Source organism: Triticum urartu, chromosome 5A (genome assembly GCF_056163025.1).
Source record: "Triticum urartu cultivar PI428250 chromosome 5A, HENAU_Tu73, whole genome shotgun sequence".
Classification (NCBI taxonomy): Eukaryota; Viridiplantae; Streptophyta; class Magnoliopsida; order Poales; family Poaceae; genus Triticum; species Triticum urartu.
Genome location: NC_141877.1, coordinates 597,966,105 through 597,991,766, shown reverse-complemented (window position 1 = coordinate 597,991,766; position 25,662 = coordinate 597,966,105). Strand labels below are relative to the sequence as shown.

At 43.0% G+C, this 25,662-nt stretch overlaps 1 pseudogene; it reads right to left on the bottom strand.

The window, feature by feature from the left end:
- Window positions 1-19,862: 19,862 nt before the first annotated feature.
- On the bottom strand, window positions 19,863-25,210 carry LOC125506133 (BTB/POZ and MATH domain-containing protein 3-like; annotated as a pseudogene).
- Window positions 25,211-25,662: the final 452 nt, after the last annotated feature.

The following is a 25,662-nucleotide window of genomic DNA, read 5'->3' as shown; positions in this document are numbered from 1 at the left end:
TCTGAAATCATGGCACTCGGGCCCTAGTGACAAGCATTAAGCATAGCAAAGTCATAGCAACATCAATCTCAGAACATAGTGGATACTAGGGATCAAACCCTAACAAAACTAACTCGATTACATGATAAATCTCATCCAACGCATCACCGTCCAGCAAGCCTACGATGGAATTACTCATGCACGGCGGTGAGCATCATGAAATTGGTGATGGAGGATGGTTGATGATGACGACGGCGACGAATTCCCCTCTCCAGAGCCCCGAACGGACTCCAGATCAGCCCTCCCAAGAGCTTTTAGGGTTTGGCGGCGGCTCTGTATCGTAAAACATGATGAATCCTTCTTCTTGATATTTTCTCTCCGAACACGAATATATAGAGTTGGAGTTGAGGTCGGAGGAGCTCTAGGGGGCCCACGAGGTAGGGGGCGTGCCCAGGGGGGCAGGCGCGCCCCCACCCTCGTGGCTAGGGTGTGGGCCCCCTGGCCTTGATCTTTTGCCAGTATTTTTTATTATTTCCAAAAATACGCTCCATGGAGTTTCAGGTCATTCCGAGAACTTCTGTTTCTGCACATAAATAACACCATGGCAATTCTGCTGAAAACAGTGTCAGTCCGGGTTAGTTCCATTCAAATCATGCAAGTTAGAGTCCAAAACAAGGGCAAAAGTGTTTGGAAAAGTAGATACAACGGAGACGTATCAACTCCCCTAAGCTTAAACCTTTGCTTGTCCTCAAGCAATTCAGTTGACAAACTGAAAGTGATAAAGAAAAACTTTTACAAACTCTGTTTTCTCTTGTTGTTGTAAATATGTAAAGACAACATTCAAGTTTTCAGCAAAGATTATGAACTAACCATATTCACAATAACTCTCAGGTCTCATGTTTACTCATATCCATGGCATAATCAACTAGAGAGCAATAATAATAAATCTCGGATGACAACACTTTCTCAAAACAATCATAATATGATATAACAGGATGGTACCTCGGTAGCCCTTTCTGGGACCGCAAAACATAAATGCAGAGCATCTTTAAAGATCAAGGAATGACTAGACATTGTAATCATGGTAAAAGAGATCCAGTCAAGTCATACTCAATGTAAACTAACAACAATGAATGCAAATGACAGTGGTGCTCTCCAACTGGTGCTTTTTAATAAGAGGATGATGACTCAACATGAAATTAAATAGATAGGCCCTTCGCAGAGGGAAGCAGGGATTTGTAGAGGTGCCAGAGCTCAGTTTTAAATAGAGATGAATAATATTTTGAGCGGTATAATTTCATTGTCAACATTACAACCAAGAGATGGCGATATCTTCCATGCTACACACATTATAGGTGGTTCCCAAATAGAATGGTAAAGTTTATACTCCCCCTCCACAAACAAGCATCAATCCATGGCTTGCTCGAAACAACGAGTGCCTCCAACTAACAAGAGTCCCAGGGGGATTTTTGTTTGCAATTATTTTGATTTAGTTTGCATAAATCATGGGACTGGGCATCCCGGTGACCAGCCATTTTCTCGTTAGTGAGGAACGGAGTCCACTCCTCTTGAGAATAACCCGCCTAACATGGAAGATACGGACAGCCCTAGTTGATACATGAGCTATTCGAGCATACAAAACAGAATGTTTATTTGAAGGTTTAGAGTTTGGCACATACAAATTTACTTGGAACGGCCGGTAGATACCGTATATAGATAGGTATGGTGGACTCATATGGAATAACTTTGGGGTTTATGGAGTTGGATGCACAAGCAGTATTCCCGCTTAGTACAGGTGAAGGCTAGAATAAGACTGGGAAGCGACTAGCTAGAGAGCGACAACAGTCATGAACATGCATTAAAATTAATCAACACCGAATGCAAGCATGAGTAGGATATAATGCACCATGAACATAAATATCGTAGAGGCTATGTTGATTTTGTTTCAACTACATGCGTGAACATGTGCCAAGTCAAGCCACTCGAATCGTTCAAAAGAGGATACCACCCTATCATACCACATCACAACCATTTTAATAGCATGTTGGGACGCAAGGTAAACCATTATAAGCTCCTAGCTAATTAAGCATGGCACAAGAAACTATGATCTCTAGTTGTCATCACAAACATGTTTATTCATAATAGGCTGAATCAGGAATGATAAACTAATCATATTTACAAAAACAAGAGAGGTCGAGTTCATACCAGCTTTTCTCATCTCAGTCAATCCATCATATATCGTCATAATTGTCTTTCACTTGCACGACCGAACGATGTGGATAATAATAATAGTGCACGCGCATTGGACTAACACTACTAGGGAAAACCCTAGTAGTAGCGCGGGTTTAAATCCCACTAGTAGCGTGGGCAGCCACGCTACCAATAAGGCGCTACTGCTAAGACACATAGCGGCAGCGCTTGTTCTGTCCCGCGCTGCTGCTAATCTAGCTAGTTGTAGCTTGTTTCTTATCCATAGCTACGAGTACTCTTTTTTTTTAGTGTATTTATATGATGTTATACAAATTTTGGTACAATGCCAATTATGAGGTTTATATCATTATGTCCATAATAGTGTGTCAAATGAAGGTGGATTAGGTTCAAGTGGAGGCAATATGTGGTGCATGTTAAAAGTATACTACTAATCCAAACTTGATCTAGTTTGGACTAGTAGTACTTTCGATGTGCACCACATGTTGCCTCCACTTGAATCTAATCCGCCAACACAAGCTATTTAATCATCATCATAGTCATTACCACCAACATTATTTATTTAATCACCATAGTCATAATGTAGCACATCATCATCTTCAAACTCATTCTAGCTAGCTAATCACCACCAACACTAGCTGCGATAGCTATCTAATCACCACCAACACTACCTAATAATAATCATCATAGTCATTACCATGAACACTAGCTATTTAATCATTATAGTCATAGTGTAGCACATCATCATCTTCAAACTCATTTCTAGCTAGCTAATCACTCCTACTGCTCTCTCTCAGGTAAAATAACATAAAACATGTATAGCACTCCTCCTTCATCAAGTTGGAGCATGCAGATGAACCTGTCTCCTAATCGTGGGCTACGCTTTTGATTGCTGCCCCCTAGTACTTCTCTACGATCATTCAAAATTTTGCTCCAGTCTTTCACTATTAAGCATTCCTCACTATTAGAAATCCTGAATGCACTAAAGTGCATTGTAGGATATCTTGGCCGTAAGCAAACAATATTCATGGTACCTTTAGTCTCGATCCAATCAGGCACAACATTCATCGGGAGTCCGTGTTGAAGAACATCGTATAGTAACATACTTAGTAATGAAGTTTAGCTTAAAAAATAATGTATGCAGAAGATGAACTGAGGACAAATAGTAAAAATCTTACCATCTTTCCTAAATAGATGTGACCGTAGTTCTGTACAAACACTATTGGTCGCACGTTTTCAGTACTAACATTTCTAAGTGCAGGAAGAAAATTTGTCTTGACAGTATCAAGATCCTGAAGCCCTGAAACATAATGACTTAGCTCCTCGCAGTTTAGTTCAGCCCCGGGACAGTAGTAGGTCCGGTCTACCAAGCGCTGGTCATGTTTGCTTGAACGGAAATAAGCTGACAATAGAAATTAGTTGTCAACTATTTTTGAATAAACAATATCAAAGACATAAATATGGTTAAGAAACTCACATAATGGTATAACTGGAGGCGTCTGCACATCGACCCAGATGTCAGTATTACCTTCAATATCATCTTCCGGACGAATATCAATGGTGAAAACCATATCAGGCTCAAATGCATAAGTCTTGCATAGTGCTCGCCAAGTTTTGCATCCAAAATAGGTGTAGTCGTCTTCGTTGTATAATTTTGCGTGGAAAATATAACCATGCTCGGTCTTCAAGTAAACTTTCTTTACCTCCATAGTACGACTGAAACCTATCTTATCCAAGACAAAAACTCTTGCATGGCAGGGGATACGCTAGTAGAATAGTAAAAAAAATTAAATTATAAGTTGAAGCAAATGAAGGAGATGTCATGCTTAATTATGAAAAAAGACTTGCCATTGTGACTTACTGTATCCACTTCGAATTTCTCGTCCAACTATTCATGCTGAAGCGCCTATCATCATCTAGGAAGATTCTGTCGCACAGGCCGCGCTCGTCTTCGCAATACTTGCAAATACCGAAATCCCTTTCGTTGTCAGACATTTCCTATGTTCATAGTTGAAACATTAATTGAAAATCGATCGAAGACAACTACCAGGATACTCAACACACAAATCCGGGACACTCGATATTTCCTACATATTCAGGCACAAGTCATGCCAAAATTCATGGAAAAATCCGGCATAACCTTTGCTAAAATAGGACATATCGAGCGCCTGAAATTTGCCGGAACGGAAATGAATCAACACTCCAGCAAAACATAGGCCACTCGGAGGTGTAACTTGCAAACATGACCGGCCACTTGGGCAAGCACATATCCTATTTGAGCAACATAAGATATACACTTCAAAATATCTTATAGGACTCATATTGACATGAGCATTCAATAAGCAAAACCAAATCGTAAAATAAGTAAGTATTCAAATTAGCATGCATTCAATAAGCAAAAGTAAATCATCTCATGCGTCCGTACATCATCGAATATTATCACTAATACATCCCGAATAGTATCATACATATAACATCACTAATACAACTAAAACCCTAGCACACGACGGGTATCGGCGCGGGTGGTGGACACCCACATAGAAGGAACCATCACAGGATCATAGCTCCAGTGAGATCCCTGGAGAACCTGCCAGGTATTGGAGAACCTGCGCTCCAACGCAAATAAGTAGCGACGGACGTGCGCGTCCTCCTCACTGACATGGTGACGCACCACCTCCGCGGGGTCCTTGAGCCTCTGGACCGTCACTGGCCCATGCCACCGCCACCAAAGAAGGTTTGGGTCAACGACGGGCTGACTCCTCACCAACCTGCGCCCCCCGGTAGGTAGCGCCTCCCAGTACCACCCCGACGGAGCCCAGTCCCGGACATGACCCATCTGGTGGCGCAGGTGTCCTCCGCCGACTCGACGACGAGGATGCGGTATAGGCATCGTCGACGTCGATGCAAGAATAATTGCTTTAACTAAAAAAGTAAACTAGTTCTATTAATTTTTGTACTAAAAATAAAATAGTTGTATTAACTCAACTAGTTCAATTAAGCACTTACTATGAATAAAAATAAACTAGTTTTTGCTAAAAATAAACTAGTTCAACTAGTTATATTAATTTTCTTACTAATTCTATTAAACACTTACTAAAAATAGTAAAAAAAACTAGTTAGATGAACTCTAAAATTTAACCCTAACTGATGAACTCTAAAATTTAATGAACCCTAATTAATTTGATGAACTCTAAAATTTAACCCTAACTAATTTTATGAACTCTAAAATTTAACCCTAACTAATTCGATGAACTCTAAAACTAATTCTATTTAACAACTACTGCCATAATTAGCATCTAATTTGATGAACCCTAACTAATTAGATGAACTTTGAAATTTAACCCTAAGAACCCTAGCTAGGCAGAGGTAGGGGAGGAGGAGGAGGGCGTGCTCACCTCTGGCGCCGACGGAGTTAGGGAGAGGGGCACGCGACGTCGAGGTCGGGGACGGGGTCGGGGTCGGGGCGGTGGGCGCACGACGGAGGGCGGCGATGTAGGGGGGGCGTCGAGGTCGGGGTCGGGGGCGGCGTCGAGGTCGCGGTCCGGGGCGGGGGCGGCATCGAGGGTGTGCGGAGAGCGACGGGTCGCGCGCGGCGGCCAACGGCGATGCAGGGCGGCGACAGCGGAGGAGTTGGATTTGGGGGAAGTGGCCGTGGGGGAAGAACGAACCGCGCGGTTAAGTTAAAAGTAGCAGTAGCGCATTCCAAGAAGTGTGTTGCTGCTACGGTAGCTATAGCGCGTTTCTTAACAAGCGCTACTGCTATTCCTTCTCTTTTTTATTTGCTTTCCATTTAATTTTATTTTCGTTAGCAGTAGCGCCTCTGTTCGTAAACGCGCTGCTACAAAACAAGTAGCGGTAGCGCGGTTCTACGTGGATTGCTACTACTATGTGTAGCCTATCGGCTAAGCCGTGGGAATTTTAGTAGTAGCGCTTTTGTACTCGGGAGCTCTACTGCTATAACTGTATCTGTAGCGCGGTTTAAAACACCGCGCTGCTGCTAATTAGCACCAACGTGTGTTTTTAGCCCGCGCTACTGCTAATGTTCTGTGTATAAGGTTTTCCCTAGTAGTGTAAGCTGGAATCTGCAAGCATTCAATAAACAGGAGAAGACAAGGCAATATGGGCTCTTTTGTCAGATCAACAATAATGCATATAAGAGCCACTTCAACAATTTAATTATGGTCTTCTCCTATCGACCCCCAAAGAAAAGAAAAGAAATAAAACTATTTACACGGGAAAGCTCCCAATAAGCAAAAGAAGAACATGAAATCTTTTTGGGTTTTCTTTTTAATTACGACTACAAGCATTGAAATTAAAACTAGCTAAAAGCTACAACTAATTTTTTTGGTTTTTCTTAAGGTTTATCAAACACGCAAGAAGAAAGCATAAAAAGAGAAAATAAACTAGCATGGATGATACAATGAAAAATTATGAACACCGACATCTAGCAATGAGTGTGTGAACATGAATATAACGTCGGTGAGAAATACGTACTCCCCCAAGCTTAGGCTTTTGGCCTAAATTGGTCTAATGCCACGGATGGCCTGGCGGATATCCAAAGTTGTAGTTGGGGTCATACTGAGATGCAGCAATCATTGCATCATGGGCTGGAGCTTGGAGGCGCGCTATCTCAGCCCTCCTCTTATACTCTTCCGCCTCCTCTCTAGTTATAAAATATCTCCCTTTTGCCTGAAAGTCAAAGAAAGTAGAAGCAAGGAGAGCGACGTGATAGGTGTGTCGTCTGTCAAAGATTAGTCGGTATTGGAGGAACTGATCGTTCCTCTCAACAAAATTATGACGAACCATAGCCTCATAATCCAAATAAGCAGGAGGTAACTCAATATCATCCTCACGTATGGTTATACCAAGAAAATTAGCTATGCGGGTTGCATAAATTCCACCAAAGAAATCTCCACTAAATCTATTAAGATGCAACCTACATGCAACAATGGCTCCCAAATTATAAGATTTATCTCCTAACACAGCACTCCTAAGAACACTGATGTCAGGGACACACATGTGACATGCTTCATCTTTACCGTTAATGCATCTACCTATGAAGAGAGGAAAATAATGTATAGCAGGAAAGTGAATGCTCCCCTATGGTAGCTTGTGCTATATCTCTAGATTCTCCCATAGTTATACTACTAAGAAAATCTGTAAATTCAGATTTGCGAGGTTCACTAGTACTACCCCATTGTGGAAGTTTACAAGCAGTGGTAAAGTCCTCTAAGTCCATAGTGTAAGAATTTTCATAAAGATCAAACAGGACAGTTTGAGAATTACGTGAAGATGAAAATTCAAACCTCCTCACAAAGGAGCTAGTGAGATAGTGGTACTGACGGCATTTTTTTCCTCGAAGCTCACAAGATCAGCGTTACACAAATATGCGTTAAATTCTTCCTTAATTCCTGCTCGATCCATGAAATCCTCTGAAGGCCATTCACAAGGCTGCACTGGAGCATCCCTTGGTGGCTCATCATCAGCATCACGCATTGCAAGCCTGGGTCCTTGCTTCCTTGAAGAACCACCTTGGTACATTTTCCTAAACATATTTCTTCCCCTGAAAAATTTCTGAAATTTTTAGTAACTTCAAAATAAAAGTTAACCAAACTCAACAAAATTGATAGCAACTACTCCTACAAGTGCCTAGAGCCTATATCATGCATCAAAACTACTTGGAACAATATAAATTTGACATGCAAGCTCAAGAACATGGTCACCTAGGCAACACAAATTTGCAATGAATAAAGCACTAGAACAAAAACTAATTGGACCAATGGAGGAGTCACATACCAAGGAACAATCCCCCCAAGCAGTTTTGTGAGAGGTGCTTTGAGCAAGGAGATCGAACATCGCAGCAAAATGAGCTAGAAGTCATGCTTGAGCTGGATAATGGTGTTTGTCGGAGGAAGAAGGAGTGTGTGGGTGCAGGAATAAGTGGAGGAGGTCCACCGTGGGCCCACGAGGTAGGGGCGTGCCCAGGGGGTAGGGCGCTCCCTCCACCCTCGTGGCCAGGTGGATGCCCCCCCTACTGTGTTCTCAGTGCCAAATATTCTCAAATATTCCAGAAAAAAATCATATTTAAATTTCAGGGCATTTGGAGAACTTTTATTTTTGGGGTATTTTTATATTGCACAGATAATACAGATAACAGACAGAAAATACTATTTTTACTTTATTTAATATGAATAGCAGAAAGTAAAAGGAGGGTACAGGGGGTTGTGCTTTCTAACTTCATCCATCTCATGATCATCAAAAGGAATCCATTAACAAGGTTGATCAAGTCTTGTTAACAAACTCATTCCGAATAACATGAAACCGGAGAATTTTCGAATATCACTAGGTTACCTCAACAGGGATATGCACATCCCCAACAATAAGAATATCACATTACTTCTTGACAGTAGGAAGAGGAAATTCAAAACCTCCAAAAATAATTGATGGAAATTTTCCAATAGAATTGATACTGTGGACTTGAGGTTATTTCCTCGGAAAGTGTACCGTATGCTCATTACCATTAACATGAAAAGTGGCATTGCCTTTGGTGCAATCAATAACAACCCCTGCAGTATTAAAAAAGGGTCTTCCAAGAATAATAGACATACTATCGTCCTGGGGAATATCAAGAATAACAAAGTCCGTTAAAATAGTAACGTTTGCAACCACAACAGGCACATCCTCACAAATACCTACATGTATAGCAGTTGATTTATCAGCCATTTGCAAAGATATTTCAGTAGGTGTCAACTTATTCAAATCAAGTCTACGATATAAAGAGAGAGGCATAACACTAACACCGGCTCCAAGATCACATAAAGCAGTTTTAACGTAGTTTCTTTTAATGGAGCATGGTATAGTGGGTACTCCTGGATCTCCAAATTTCTTTGGTATTCCACCTTTAAAAGTATAATTAGCAAGCATGGTGGAAATTTCAGCTTCCGGTATCTTTCTTTTATTAGTAACAATTTCTTTCATGTACTTAGCATAAGGATTCATTTTGAGCATATTAGTTAATCGCATACGCAGAAAGATAGGTCTAATCATTTCAGCAAAGCGCTCAAAATCCTCATCATCCTTTTTCTTGGATGGTTTGGGAGGAAAAGGCATGGGTTTTTGAACCCATGGTTCTCTTTCTTTACCATGTTTCCTAGCAACAAAGTCTCTCTTATCATAACGTTGATTCTTTGTTTGTGGGTAATCATGATCAACATCAGGTTCAATTTCTATATCATTATCACTACTAGGTTGAGCATCATCATGAACATTATCATTAACATTATCACTAGTTCCAGGTTCATTACCAGATTGTGTTTCGGCATCAGAAATAGAAATATCATTTGGATTCTCAGGTGTTTCAGTAGTAGGTTCACTAGAAGCATGCAAAGTCTTATCATTCTTCTTTTTCTTCCTTTTAGAAGGACTAGGTGCATCTATATTATTTCTCTGAGAATCTTGTTCAATTCTCTTAGGGTGGCCTTCAGGATACAAAGGTTCCTGAGTCATTTTACCTGTTCTAGTAGCCACTCTAACAGCATAGTCATTATTCTTAATATTCAATTCATTGAGCAAATCATTTTGAGCTTTAAGTACTTGTTCTACTTGAGTGGTAACCAAAGAAGCATGTTTACTAATAAGTTTAAGTTCACTTTTGACATTAGCCATATAATCACCCAAGTGTTCAAGCATATCAGCACTGCGTTTTAATTCTCTACCAAAATAAGCATTGAAGTCTTCTTAATTAACCATAAATTTATCAAACTCATCTAAGCATGGGCTAGCAAACTTAGTAAATGGGATTTCATCTTTATCATATCTGTAGAGAGAATTTACCTTTACTACCTGTGTCGGGTTATCAAGACCATGTATTTCTTCAATAGGAGATGGGTTAAAATTATGCATTTCTTCGATAGGCGGTAAATTAAGACCATGTATTTCTTCAATAGGAGGTAAATTCTTAACATCTTCAGCTTTAATACCCTTTTCTTTCATGGATTTCTTTGCCTCTTGCATATCTTCAGGACTGAGAAATAGAACACCTCTTTTCTTCCGAGTTGGTTTAGGAATAGGCTCAGGAAGTGTCCAATTATTTTCATTAGTCAACATATTGTTTAATAGAATTTCAGCTTCATCCGGTGTTCTTTCCCTGAAAACAGAACCAGCACAACTATACAGGTAATCTATGGAAGCATCGGTTAGTCCATTATAAAAAATATCAAGTATTTCATTTTTCTTAAGAGGATGATCAGGCAAAGCATGGAGTAATTGGAGAAGCCTCCCCCAATCTTGTGGGAGACTCTCTTCTTCAAGTTGCACAAAATTTTATATATCCCTTAAAGCAGCTTGTTTCTTATGAGCAGGGAAATATTTAGCATCACCCTTTAAAGAGAACGGGAATATTTTAAGGATATAAAAGTAGCGAGTTCTCTCATCATTAGTGAACAGGGTAGCTATATCATTTAATTTAGTAAGATGTGCCACAACAGTTTCAGATTCATAGCCATAAAAAGGATCAGATTCAACCAAAGTAATTATATCAGGATCAACAAAGAATTCATAATCCTTATCAGTAACACAGATAGGTGAAGTAGCAAAAGTAGGGTCAGGTTTCATTCTAGCATTAAGGGATTGCTACTTCCATTTAGCTAATAACCTCTTTAGATCATATCTATCATTGCAAGCTAAAATAGCTCTAGTAGCTTCTTCATCCATAACATAACCCTCAGGAACAATAGGCAATTCATATTTATTAGGGGGAGAGTCTTCATCATCACTTTCATCAATATTATCAGTTTCAATAATTTCATTCTCTCTAGCCCTAGCAAGTTGTTCATCAAGAAATTCACCAAGTTGCATAGTAGTATCAAGCATAGAAATAGTTTCATCATAAGTATCACGCATAGCAGAAGTGGCATCATCAATAACATGCGATATATCAGAATCAATAGCAGAAGCAGGTTTAGGTGTCGCAAGCTTACTCAAAACAGAAGGTGAATCAAGTACATAGCTAGATGGCAGTTCCTTACCTCCCCTCGTAGTTGAGGGATAAATCTTGGTTCTTGGATCTTTCAAGTTATTCATAATGATAAGCAGATATAAATCCAAAGTGACTCAAAGAATAGAGCTATGCTGCTCGGCAACGGTGCCAGAAAATAGTCTTGATAACCCACAAGTATAGGGGATCGCAACAGTTTTCGAGGGTAGAGTATTCAACCCAAATTTATTGATTCAACAAAAGGAGAGACAAAGAATATTCTCAAGTATTAGCAGCTGAGTTGTTAATTCAACCACACCTGGAAACTTAATATCTGCAGCAAAGTATTTAGTAGCAAAGTAATATGATAGTAGTGGTAACAATAGAAAAAGGTAATGATAACAAAAGTAATGTTTTTGGTATTTTGTAGTGATTGTAACAATAGCAATGGAAAAGTAAATAAACGAAGAACAATATATGGAAAGCTCGTAGGCAATGGATCGGCGATAGAGAATTATGCCGGATGCGGTTCATCATGTAATAGTCATAACCTAGGGTGACACAGAACTAGCTCCAATTCATCAATGTAATGTAGGCATGTATTCCGAATATAGTCATACATGCTTATGGAAAAGAACTTGCATGGCATCTTTTGTCCTACCCTCCCATGGCAGCGGGGTCCTTGCGGAAACTAAGGGATATTAAGGCCTCCTTTTAATAGAGTACCGAAACAAAGCATTAACACATAGTGAATACATGAACTCCTCAAACTATGGTCATCATCGGGAGTGGTCCCGATTATTGTCACCTCGGGGTTGCCGGATCATAACACATAATAGGTGACTATAGACTTGCAAGATAGGATCAAGAACTCGCATATATTCATGAAAACATAATAGGTTCAGATCTGAAATCATGGCACTCGGGCCCTAGTGACAAGCATTAAGCATAGCAAAGTCATAGCAACATCAATCTCACAACATAATGGATACTAGGGATCAAACCCTAACAAAACTAACTTGATTACATGATAAATCTCATCCAACCCATCACTGTCCAGCAAGCCTACGATGCAATTACTCACGCACGGCGGTGAGCATCATGAAATTGGTGATGGAGGATGGTTGATGATGACGACGGCGACGGATTCCCCTCTCCGAAGCCCCAAACGGACTCCAGATCAGCCCTCCCAAGAGGTTTTAGGGCTTGGCGGCGGCTGCGTATCGTAAAACACGATGAATCTTTCTTCTTGATTTTTTTATCTCCGAACACGAATATATAGAGTTGGAATTGAGGTCGAAGGAGTTCCAGGGGGCCCACGAGGTAGGGGGCGCTCCCAAGGGGCAGGCGCACCCCCACCCTTGTGGCTAGGGTGTGGGACCCCTGGCCTTGATCTTTTGCCAGTATTTTTTTATTATTTCAAAAATACGCTCCGTGGATTTTCAGGTCATTCCGAGAACTTTTGTTTCTGCACATAAATAACACCATGGCAATTCTGCTGAAAACGTCATCAGTTCGGGTTAGTTCCATTCAAATCATGCAAGTTAGAGTCCAAAACAAGGGCAAAACTGTTTGGAAAAGTAGATATGACAGAGACGTATCAAAGAGTTATGCCAATACCCTTGTAAGCGGAGGATTACCGCAGGAGTTAGTCAAGAATCTCAAGGAGCTTTGTTTGGAGATAGTTCCAAGAGGTTTTGTTGCAACAATGGAGGTTCAGTCTACATTATTCGGGAAGATTTGAGAAGCTCAGAAGGATGATAAGGAAATCGCTGAGATAAAGGAGAAAATGAGCAAAGGAAAAGCCAAGGGTTTTTGTGAGGATGATCACGAGACCTTATGGTTTGAGGATCGTATTTATGTGCCCAATAATGCTGAGATCAGGAAGTTAATACTTCAGGAAGCTCATGGCTCGCCATACTCGATTCACCCCGAAAACACCAAGATGTATTTGGATTTGAAGGAGCATTTCTGGTGGATGGGTATGAAGAAGCACATTGTCGAGTATGTAGCATTGTGTGATGTATGCCAAAGAGTGAAGGCAGAACATCAAAAACCAGCAGGATTACTGCAGCCGACGCCGATACCCGAATGGAAATGGGACAAGCTTGGCATGGATTTTATCACCGGATTACCCAGGACCCGATCGGGATATGATTCAATCTTGGTAGTAGTTCACCGCTTGACCAAGGTAGCTCACTTTATCCCAGTGAAAACCACCTATACAAGCGCGAAGTTGGCCAAGATATATATGACCAGGATCGTATTCTGGATGGAGTTCCGAGGATCATCGTATTAGATAGAGGGACACAGTTTACCTAGAAGTTTTGGAATCAATTGCACCAGACTTTAGGTACTAGACTAGAGTTCGGTACAGCCTTTCATCCGCAGACAGATGGATAGACCGAGAGAGTCAATCAGATTCTGGAGGACATGTTGAGAGCTTGTGCGCTAGATTATGGATCTAGTTGGGATGATAATTTGCCTTACGCAGAGTTCTCATACAACAACAGTTATCAGGCTAGTTTGAAGATGGCTCCTTTCGAAGCTTTGTATGGAAGGAGATGCAGGACACCGTTAATGTGGGATGAAGTTGGAGACTGTCAGTTATTTGGACCAGATCTAATCAAAGAGCCTGAAGAGAAGGTTAAGTTGATTCGAGATAGACTGAAGGTAGCTCAGTCCAGACAGAAGAGTTATGCAGATACTAAACGCAAGGAGGTAGTCTATGAGATTAGAGACCGATAATATCTTCGTGTGTCACCACTACGAGGAGTTAAACGTTTTGGAGTTAAGGGAAAGTTAGCCCCGAGATTTGTAGGACCATATCAAGTTTTGGAACGTATGGGAGAGGTTGCCTAAAAGTTGCAGTTACCCGAGGGACTTTCAGGAGACTTTCAGGAGTTCAAAATGTGTTTCACGTTTCCCAGTTCAAGAAGTGCCATGCAGAGATGGCCGATATTCCACTAAGAGATACAGTGCCCCTGGAAGCAATTCAGTTGGATAGTGATTTGACCTACGAGGAGAAGCCCGTCAAGATTCTTGAGTTTGCCAGCCGAGTTACATGCAGCAAGGTTATCAAGTTTTGCAAAGTTCAGTGGAGCCGCCATATCAAAGATGAAGCCACCTGAGAATGAGAGGAAGACCTACGGAAATACCACCCACACCTATTTGCTAGCCAACCCGAATCTCGAGGGCGAGATTCATCTTAAGGGGGGGGTAGGTTTGTAACATCCCAAATTTTCAATTTGGATGTTATACATAGGTCACCACATGCATATCATATTTAATTTGCATTTTGTTGAGATCCTAGAAATCCTAAGCAACTCAAGGACCCACGGAGAGAGTTGGGGATTCCATTTATTTTCATATTCGATTTTTTTCAAATTTGAAAAGAGGATCATTTTTGGTATTAATAATTTTTCTCTTCGAAATATTTCCTATATTAAAATAAAAGAGAGGAAATAATATGACTTCTCCAAATCAGAGAGGAATATTGGAGGAAAGATTTTAAAATCAAATAAATATTTTATTTGGATTTTATTCGAGATTTTATTTGAATTAGAAAAAAATATGCATTTTTCAAAATTGCAAAAAATGTTCACTTTGTTCTAAATATTTTATTTAGACGGTGAATTTTTTTGGAATTTTATTAGAATTTTTTAATATTTATTTAGGATTTTCTTCGGCGGAATTTATTAGAAAAACAATTTCCCGGACCGACTGGGCCGAAGCCCAGCCGGCCCATTCCCGCGGCCTCGCCGTCTTCCCCGCGGACTCCCGCCGCCGCACGGACGTCGAGTCCGGCTCGGCCACGCCACCCGCCGCCTTGCCCCCTCCCCCAAGCCTCCTTGCCCTGCCCCCTTATAAGCCGCCGCACCCGCCCCTCCCCTCCCCACATCGCCAGCCGCCAGCGCCGCTGCCCCCCGCGCTCGCCGTCGCCTGCTGTGCCGCCGCAGCTCCACCGCCGCATTGTCGCCCCACGCTGCCACCGCCGTCCGCTGACCCCGCCGGATGCCCCGCCTTGTCGTTGCCGCGCCGGAGCCACCGCCCGCCGCCGTTCGGATCCTCCACCGCCGCCTTTCTTTTGTCCGATTTTCTTCGGTTTATTTTTGGTAAATCCTAGATCTAATTAGGTTTTTATTTTAGACCGGGTTTCTCGGTTTTCTTCAGTTCCTACCTATTATGCGAACGTTTGTTCGTTTAGTTCTTATAACGAAAAAATTCGTTCGTCTGTCATAGTTAGCGGACGTTCGTCCGATAGATTTTCCTTTTTCTATTTTTTTCCGGCCAGGGACCTATCCGCGATTATTTTTGAAGGAAATATGCCCTAGAGGCAATAATAAAGTTATTATTTATTTCCTTATATCATGATAAATGTTTATTATTCATGCTAGAATTGTATTAACCGGAAACATAATACATGTGTGAATACATAGACAAACAGAGTGTCACTAGTATGCCTCTACTTGACTAGCTCGTTGATCAAAGATGGTTATGTTTCCTAACCATAGACATGAGTTGCCATTTGATTAACGGGATCACATCATTAGGAGAATGATGTGATTGACTTGACCCATTCCGTTAGCTTAGCACTTGATCGTTTAGTTTGTTGCTATTGCTTTCTTCATGACTTATACATGTACCTCTGACTATGAGATTATGCAACTCCCGTTTACCGGAGGAACACTTTGTGTGCTACCAAACGTCACAATGTAACTGGGTGATTATAAAGGTGCTCTACAGGTGTCTCCAAAGGTACTTGTTGGGTTGGCGTATTTCGAGATTAGGATTTGTTACTCCGAATGTCGGAGAGGTATCTCTGGGCCATCTCGGTAATGCACATCACTTAAGCCTTGCAAGCATTGCAACTAATGAGTTAGTTGCGGGATTATGTATTATGGAACGAGTAAAGAGACTTGCCGGTAACGAGATTGGACTAGGTATTGAGATACTGACGATCGAATCTCAGGCAAGTAACATACCGATGACAAAGGGAATAACGTATGTTGTTATGCGGTCTGACCGATAAATATCTTTGTAGAATATGTAGGAGCCAATATGAGCATCCAGGTTCCGCTATTGGTTATTGACCGGAGACGTGTCTCGGTCATGTCTACATAGTTCTCGAACCCGTAGGGTCCGCACGCTTAAAGTTCGGTGACGATCGTAATTAGGGTTTTTGTGTTTTGATGTACCGAAGGTTTTTCGGAGTCCTGGATGTGATCACGGACATGACGAGGAGTCTCGAAATGGTCGAGACATAAAGATTGATATATTGAAAGCCTATATTTGGATATCGGAAATGTTCCGGGTGAAATCGGGATTTTATCGGAGTACCGGGGGGTTACCGGAACCCCCCGGGGGTTATTGGGCCTACATGGGCCATAAGGGAGAAGAGGAGGGCCGGCCAGGGCAGGCCGCGTGCCCCCTCCCCCCTAGTCCGAATAGGACAAGGAAGGGGGGGCGGCGCCCCCCTTTCCTCTTTCTCCCTTCCTCCTTCCTTTTCCAACATGGCAAGAGGGGGGAGTCCTACTCCCGGTGGGAGTAGGACTCCTCCAGGCGCACCCTAGGGCAGGCCGCACCTTCCCCTCTCCCTCCTTTATATACGGAGGCAAGGGGGCACCCCATGACACACAAGTTGATCTTTGTGATCGTTCCTTAGCCGTGTGCAGTGCCCCCTTCCACCATATTCCACCTCGGTCATATCGTAGCGGTGCTTAGGCGAAGCCCTGCGTCGGTAGAACATCATCACCGTCATCACGCCGTCGTGCTGAAAAAACTCTCCCTCGACGTTTTTCTGGATCGGAGCTCGAGGGACGTCACTGAGTTGAACGTGTGCAGAACTCGGAGGTGCCGTACGTTCGGTACTTGGATCGGTCGAATCGGGAAGACGTACGACTACTTCCTCTACGTTGTGTCAACGCTTCCGTTGCCGGTCTACGAGGGTACGTAGACAACACTCTCCCCTCTCGTTGCCATGCATCACCATGATCTTGCGTGTGCGTAGGAAATTTTTTTGAAATTACTACGTTCCCCAACAATTTTTTATCACAAATTAGCCCCTGATCTTCAAACCCTCACAGTTTTTCAACCGTTCGTCCAAATCCAGTGAAACCAACGCCAAAATCTTCGTCTCGAACCTCTCTTTCCAGTTAACCAACCTGAACATGGTTTTGAGAATTTAAAATTTGGTTGCAAGAAGATTTGAATTTGAACTTCTTTTGATCGTAGTTTGAGTTCCGTAGCTCCGATTTGAGCGATTCTTTTTGCAAATCGAAGCTCTTCAGTTGAACTTTCAGTTTGGACTTTCTCATCTGAGTTTTACCCTTGCATCTATGATTGAGTGCTTATGTATCATATTGTTTGTTTGCGATAGAGTTTTCGGAGTGCGAAGCGTGCTACTACGAGTCTCTAGGGTTTGCAGATCGTCAGCAAGGCAAGTAACACTTTGATCATATCCCTTTATTACCCAGTTTTATGCATTAGTTCAAACCCTCAAACATTGCATGGTTAGCACTTGATAACATGTGGTTATCGGGAAGTAGTAGTTGAGGTAGTACCTATTGCCCTTTTATTTCAAACCCTTGGAGTTACTTCTACGTTATGCTTATACTGCTATGCTATGCTCGTAGACGTGGTTTGGTTTGAGTGATGCATGACAGTTGTGAGAATTATTAGGAACTAAGGGTTTATTTAAGGTGGCTACTTTAACACACATCTGGGTGGATTGTTTGTGGGCACCTGGGGCAATCCAGTGCTGTCCAAGGAGATCCCGGGGAATCCGTGTGATCATCCTATGGTCCGCCACCCAGGCTCAAAGGGATCATATCGTTATTCATGCTGGAAACTTCTGTGTGCAGCCACAAGCCATTATGGGCTCTGGCATAGTTGAGTATGTTGTGTGACCTCTTTCAGTGGTAAACTAGCAGATGTAGGGGATGTAGGTGGTACGGTTTACCCGTCGAAAGGGCTAATGCTTCTGAAAGATTGTGTCTCGGTCATCCGTTTCTCAAATATCATGTAGTGCGAGAAATCAACGGAGGAGATCGAGTCTTGTGGAGAAAAGTGTGCAAACCTCTACAAAGTGTACAAACTAATCATGATTAGCTGTGTCCCCGGTTATGGACATCTTGAGTATCTGGTGCTTGAATTATTATGTTGACCTCATCACTTTACTTAAATAACTTGTTGGGTTAATGATTACTTTAATTGGGGTTGAGATGGGGTTACCATTCTCAATGTTTATCAGCTACCATGATAGTTAAACAAAATATATTCCTTTGTTGTAGGGAAAAATGGCTTTTCGCAAAAACATGAAAACCGTAGAGCCTCCACCAGCCATATTTGCATGTAGTTATAGTTGTTTCATGTTTATTGCTCTACAGTGTTATTTTGCCAGCATATTCCATGCGTTGGCCCATTTTTGGGTTGCAACGTATTATGTTGCAGACTTTTCAGACGAAGAGTAAGGTGCGCTAGGTCGTTGTTGTGCACTAAGCTATGCCGTTGGAGTTGATGGACTCGCTTTACCTTCGAAGCCTTTCGCTATTATCTTATTTAGTTGGCCTTAAGCCATATTATTGTAATAAGTTCTCTTTTGAGACTATCGATGTATTAAGTGTGTGATTGAAACTCTGTTATAAATCCTTCAAGTACCGTGTGTGTCAGCATTACCGATCCAGGGATGACACTTATGCACAGAGATTTGATCGTTTGAGGTCGGATCGCTACAGTGAGAAAGTAGATATGAGTGCTAATGGGTGCTGCTAATGGAATATTAGGGCATATACAACGCAGGCACTAAGCCAGCGACGCTAGGATTTAAATTCTGCCTCTTCTGACAGTTTTTATGTTATTCGTGATGCTTTGTCTTGGCATCGTTGCCCACCTAGGAGTTGGATGCTTGGAAATTATGTACAAAATTTCTCCCTAGCGCCCGCTTCAAGCGCCCAGCTCTTGTGAAAAAAAGGTCAGGATTTAAGTGCCCCCTACCAGAGGTGACTGATTCTATTTGCTGGAGGCTCATGAAGTACTCTCTCCGTAAAGAAATATAGGAGCGTCTAGATCATTAAAATAGTGATCTAAATATTCTTATACTTTTTATGGAGGGGTTACTAAACATTTGCCACCTCATGAATTTGGTGTAGTTTGTCTATCGATATAGATGGACCTAAACCCTAGAGTTTTTCCTTATACACCTTCAGACAATTTTCAAGAATAGCTTGTTGAAAATTTCAACAATAGATCATGTTGATGGAATCACTGCTTTATTCAAAACTTCAAGTATTTAATGCATAAGAGGAACACTTTTTTTCTAAGAAACTAATTTATCAGATGTATGGCAATAGCAACTACTACCTGTTGCATAAAGGAACACATTCAAATCCATTCAATAATTGATAAGCACCAATGTACCATTCTGCTTCTTCTTTTTTTGCAGGGAAATGTACCATTCTGCTTGCATCAACATATAGATTGAATGAATGATACTAAGATTCTTTGTTATGAAACATCCATACAACCATACATGGAGAAGTAGCATAACGATTGAAACAAGATTCTTTCATAGGCAAGGAAAGAAAAAGTGGTTGATTGCATTTTTGTTCCAAACATTCAAGCAACCATACACATATAGAAGTAGCATAACCATTAGTACTAAACTTGGATGACATATATGATAATAATTGATATATAGGCATTACTTCCACATTGTCATGACAATATCCTTTGCCACGTCCCATTCAGTCGGCAGAATTCTAGCTATCAGCTCCTTGAGAACAGATGGGCAGCTAGATTTCAGATGCTCATAACCGTCACTTGCCATCATAGCCTTGACATTGGAAGGAGAATAAAGGAATTGCAAACAAGCCTCTTTGAGACCATGGAAAGAATGATGTTCTGCTAAAGCCAAACTGGTGGCCACCATGTTTGAATCAATGTGAGTGCACAATTTCTCCTCGCACATAAGCTTCAGCCTGCCGATGTTGTACCTGTCAGCCGCTACAAGAAGATGGGTAGCCATAACCACATCAGTTTCGCCTTTGTTGCTAGCCATCTCAAGCATAGAGACAGAGTCGGTGTATATGAAGACGAGCAAGGACTCGAACACATCAGGTTCCATGCCACAAATTTCAATTAGACTGCCAGAACTCTCCTCCATGGCGCCAAGGAGCTCCGCCTTTGTAATGCCTCGAGACCGTTGCTCGGGTGTCTGCCAGTTATTCGCTGCTATTACCTTGTCATTTGTTTACATGTCATGCATTTCATATCATGTCATCATGTGCATCGCATTTGCTTACGTGTTCGTCTCATGCGTGCGAGCATTTTCTCCGTTGTCCGTTTTGCAATCCGGCACTCCTACGTCCTCCAATGCCCTCTTTTGTCTCTTTTCGTGTGCGGGTGTTAAACGTTCTCGGTTTGGACCGAGATTTGCCAAGCGGCCTTGGTACACCACCGGTAGACCGCCTGTCAAGTTTCGTGCCATTTGGAGTCCGTTTGATACTCCAACAGTTAACCGGGGAACCGTAAAGACCGCGTGTGTGTTGCAGCCCAACACCCCTCTAGAGTGGCCCCAAAACCATCCAAACCCCCTCCATCCTCTCGGCCGTTCGATCACGACCGCGTGGCCGAAAACTGCTCCTCATTTGGACTTTTCTAGCTCCCTCTACCTATAAATATGTGATCCCCTCGGAATTCTCGCAGATGAAACCCTAGATCCATTCCTCCCCGCGCCACCGGACATGTCCGCCCGCCGTCGGACGCGTCCACCGCCGCCGCCACATCACCCCGGCCAATCGTGAGGTGACACGTCAGCGCCGCCGTCGCCCGCACCCAACCGTGCTGCGCCATGTGTCCGGCCGCGTCCATCTGCCACCGCGGCCCACGGGGCCCGAGGCCGGCCCACCCGAGCCGCGACCGGGCTCGAGCGCCCGAGTCACCCCGCCGCCTTCTCCTCGTGCCTCCGCCGCCGGCGCGCGACAGCGTCCCCGCCGCCTGTGCCACCCGGCGCCGCCATGCCTTCGCCCCGCCGCCGCTTCCTTCCACTCCGGCCGCCGTCGCCCGCCGGACCACGCCCCGCCGCCGATCTGCCTTCCCACCGGCTGGATCCGGTCCGGGCCCGCCTCCTTCGTCGTCCTCCACCACTTCGACGTCAACCCTGGCAAACTCCGGCCGCCGCTGCGAATTTCTGGCGAGATCCCGGCTGCCTCGACTTCCGTGCCCCGAAACCCTAGATCTGATTCCGGAGAGGTTGATTTTTCTCCAAGTCCTTTTACCCTCATAATATATGCCCTTGTTCATCGCATCATAACTTAATCATCGTAGCTCCGTTTCATGCGCATGATATATCAAATTGTTCATCTGGATGTGCTCTTCATTTTGTTCTATTGCACCATGCTTGTTTGAGTCCATCTTGATGCCCAAATCGTGGGTGCAAGAGTGCTATAAAATGTTAGGTGCTGATTCTTGTCAGATCTTGAGCATTTGTCATTTTTGCCATGATTATTGTGTGCTGCATATGAACATGAGCTCTACATGTGTTTTGGGCTATGCCATGCCATCTTTACAGGGGTGTATGCCATGTATTTTTGTGATCAATGTGGTGACTAGCACAAGCATGCAAAGTAGCTCTCGTGATATTGCTGATTTCAGGGACTTATAATTTCACTAAATCATTTCCCTGCTGTTATTTTTATGCCATGTATTCATGTTGCTACAGAGAGATCCATGCTTCTTTTGTGTATGTTCAGTAAGGATGATTTGGACATATGTGGTCTATCCATCCATGTCCCTGTTTGCATTTATGGAGTGTCGTAGCATGACTCAATCTTGCTCTACTTTTGCTATAAAATGTTCCTGACAGATTGTTTACATGTTAATCAATATTGCCAAGGTTGTTGTAGTTGATCCATGCATGCTATGAGATTGTTCTTGCCATGGTTAGCTTCTTGATCATGTCTTCTTGCTGGTAGTATGCTTAGTTTGTCATGCAATGCCTTGTGTTGAGTGCATCGAGCTCGCAAAGGTGCCTTCATAATTATGTTTATGCCATGTGCAGTTTTCTGCTAAGTCTGAATCTGTCAACGAAACTTGCTATGTTTACATGGGTGCCATCTTATCTTCTGATCCTTTTTTGGCTTATGGTCAGTAAGGGACTTTTGTTATATACTTTGAGTAGATTCATGCCATGCCTTGTATTGCTATGTTCTGATCCTGTAGCATGTTGTTATCTTGCTCTAAATATTGCTTCCTGATGTTAATTCCTGACATGTTATTTTTCACCAAGTCTGTGATGCTGATATCTTTTGCACTTTTGCCATGCTTGTTTGAACGTGCTCTTGTGTGATTTAGCCATAGCTCAGTGTTCATCTTTTGTCAAGCATCTTGAGTAGATCAATGTCATGTGCTTTGTTTCTATGTTGGAGTGCAGTAGCGTAGTTTCTTGTTGCATTCTAGATGGCATCGTGTTGTTTATCGCAGAATTGTGTCATTATTGTTTTGCTTGCCATTTGCAAACCGTGCATCCGATTCCGGTGATCTTTATATCGATTTCGACCGAAATCAACTCATCTTTCCAGCTGCACTCTTGGTTTGCCAAGTTGAGGTCTGGTTAAATCTTTTCTTTCCGGAACTCGCATATGCATTGCATATCACATCCCGCATATCATGCCATGTTTTGCATCATGTTGCTTGCGCATTGCACAGTGGTTGATTGTTGTTTCCTTTGCTTGTGTTCTTGCCTTGGGTAGAGCCGGGAGATGAGTACGTGATCGAGAAACCCGTTGAGTACGCTTACGAGGATCAAGCTTTCGTCAACTCGGAGAACTTTGCAGGCAAGATGACCATACCCTCGAAATCACTTCTATCTTTGCTTGCTAATTGCTCGCTCTGTTGCTATGCCGCCATACCTACCACTTGCTATATCATGCCTCCCATATTGCCATGTCAAGCCTCTAACCCACCTTGTCCTATCAAACCGTTGTTTGGCTATGTTACCGCTTTGCTCAGCCCCTCTTATAGTGTTACTAGTTGCAGGTGAAGATGAAGTTTATTCCATGTTGGAACATGGATATGTTGAGATATCACAATATCTCTTATTTTAATTAATGAATCTATATACTTGGTAAAGGGTGGAAGGCTCGGCCTTATGCCTGGTGTTTTGTTCCACTCTTGCCGCCCTAGTTTCCGTCATACCGGTGTTATGTTCCTTGATTTTGCGTTCCTTACGCGGTTGGGTTATAATGGGAACCCCTTGACAGTTCGCCTTAAATAAAACTCCTCCAGCAAGGCCCAACCTTGGTTTTATATTTGCACTAACAACCTATCACCTTCCCTTGGGTTTTCACGAGCCCGAGGGTCATCTTTATTTTAACCCCCCCCCCCCCCCGGGCCAGTGCTTCTCTAAGTGTTGATCCGAACTAGAGCCCCTTGCAGCGCCACCTCGGGGAAACTTGAGGGTTGGTTTTAGTTCTACGGATTGCTCATCCGGTGTGCCCTGAGAACGAGATATGTGCAACTCCTATCGGGATTTGTCGGCACATTCGGGCGGTCTTGCTGGTCTTGTTTTACCAGTGTCGAAATGTCTTGTAACCGGGATTCCGAGTCTAATCGGGTCGTCCTGGGAGAAGGAATATCCTTCATTGACCATAAGAGCTTGTGATGAGCTAAGTTGGGACAACCCTGCAGGGTTTTGAACTTTCAAAAGCCGTGCCCACGGTTATGGGCAGATGGGAATTTGTTAATGTCCGGTTGTAGAAAACTTGACACTTAACTTAATTAAAATGCATCAACCGCGTGTGTAGCCGTGATGGTCTCTTTTCGGCGGAGTCCGGGAAGTGAACACGGTTCTTGTGTTATGCTTGAACGTAAGTAGTTTCAGGATCACTTCTTGATCACTTCTAGTCACGACCATGCTTTGCTTCTCTTCTTGCTCCCATTTGCGTAAGTTAGCCACCATATATGCTACTGTTTGTTGCAGCTCCACCTCAGTACCCTTTCTTACCCATAAGCTTAAATAGTCTTGATCGCGAGGGTGTGAGATTGTTGAGTCCCCGTGACTCACAGATTACTTCCAAAACCAGTTGCAGGTGCCGATGATACCTGTGCAGGTGACGCAACCCAGCTCATGTGGGAGCTCAATGAAGATCATGTTCGTTGTGTTATTTCGTTTCCAGTTGATCAGTAGTGGAGCCCAGTTGGGGCGATCGGGGATCTAGCATTAGGGGTTGTCTTTCTTTATTTGGTTTCGTAGTCGGACCTTGATTGTATTCTGGATCATGTAATGCTATATTTATGTATCGTGTGAAGTGGCGATTGTAAGCCAACTCTTTATCCCTTTCTTATTCAGTACATGGGATGTGTAAAGATATTACCCCTCTTGCGACATGCCTACAATACGATTATGCCTCTAAGTCGTGCTCCGACACATGGGAGGTATAGCCGCATCGTGGGTGTTACAGCCTTGAAGACGGATGACCGAGCAATGAGGACACACTTGTGAGCAGAGAATGTCTGTTCGCCGACTTAAAAAATTAAGTCCGCTGCATCCTTGTTCTTCAGGAGGTCGCCAAGACGCTGGTTCAGGTCGCCTGGAGGAACCCTTGTTTCTTCTTCCCCGTTGATCTCCCTGGTGACGGTGACATCGCACCTAATGGTCAAACAGTCGTCTCGCAGATGCGCCGATGCCTCTAGATCAGCCCTCTTGATCAAGCTATGGTAACCCCAGTGTGAACCTTTCGCTGAGAAGGTATGTCCAGGGTGGGTACAGCTGTCAAGTACACTGAACGTGAATTTCGCCTTGACATCTTTAGCATCGGCAGATTCGAGATTTAGATAAAGAGATACAAAATCGGCATACTCCTCAAGGCCACCGTTTGGATAATATCTCATGGCCCAGCTGTGGCCTCCAACATTGAAAGGGGCAGAAATGACGAACTTGCCGTTCTTGAGTAGCTCCTTGGCTCTGGAGTATCCATCTACCTTGAGCACACACGACCTTTCGTCAGATCCGGCTACAATGGCAGCAGATATCTTGCAATGCTCTGGCATCCTGGAGATTGGCTTGGACTTGGGAAGAAGACTGGTGAGGTAAAGTAAGGAAGGTCTAGCTGCATCATCTAGCTATATATGGAGGTGCACCTCGGAAGTTAAATCCATTCGGTTCACATTCCATCTTCGCATCCGTGTAAATTTTCTGCCATTTACACCACTCGTTTGCCTTCACGAGGAGACGCCATTAATTGCATTGTAGAGTTGTGCCATTGGTGGGAGGCGAAAGGTGACCGCGATGAAGCATTGACAGCTGAAAAGTTTTGTTTGTGCCGAGAGGTTGAATTGTTGATACCAGTGTCAGTGTGTACCGACGGGGAAAATCACCAGTGTTATCCGTTTCTTTTCTGAAAACGTGGAGAAAATGAATAATATATCCAGCAACTCTGTTGCGAACAAAATCTGCAACAAAGAACCTACTCGTCAGCTTTGTGCTCACGCGCCCAGAAACT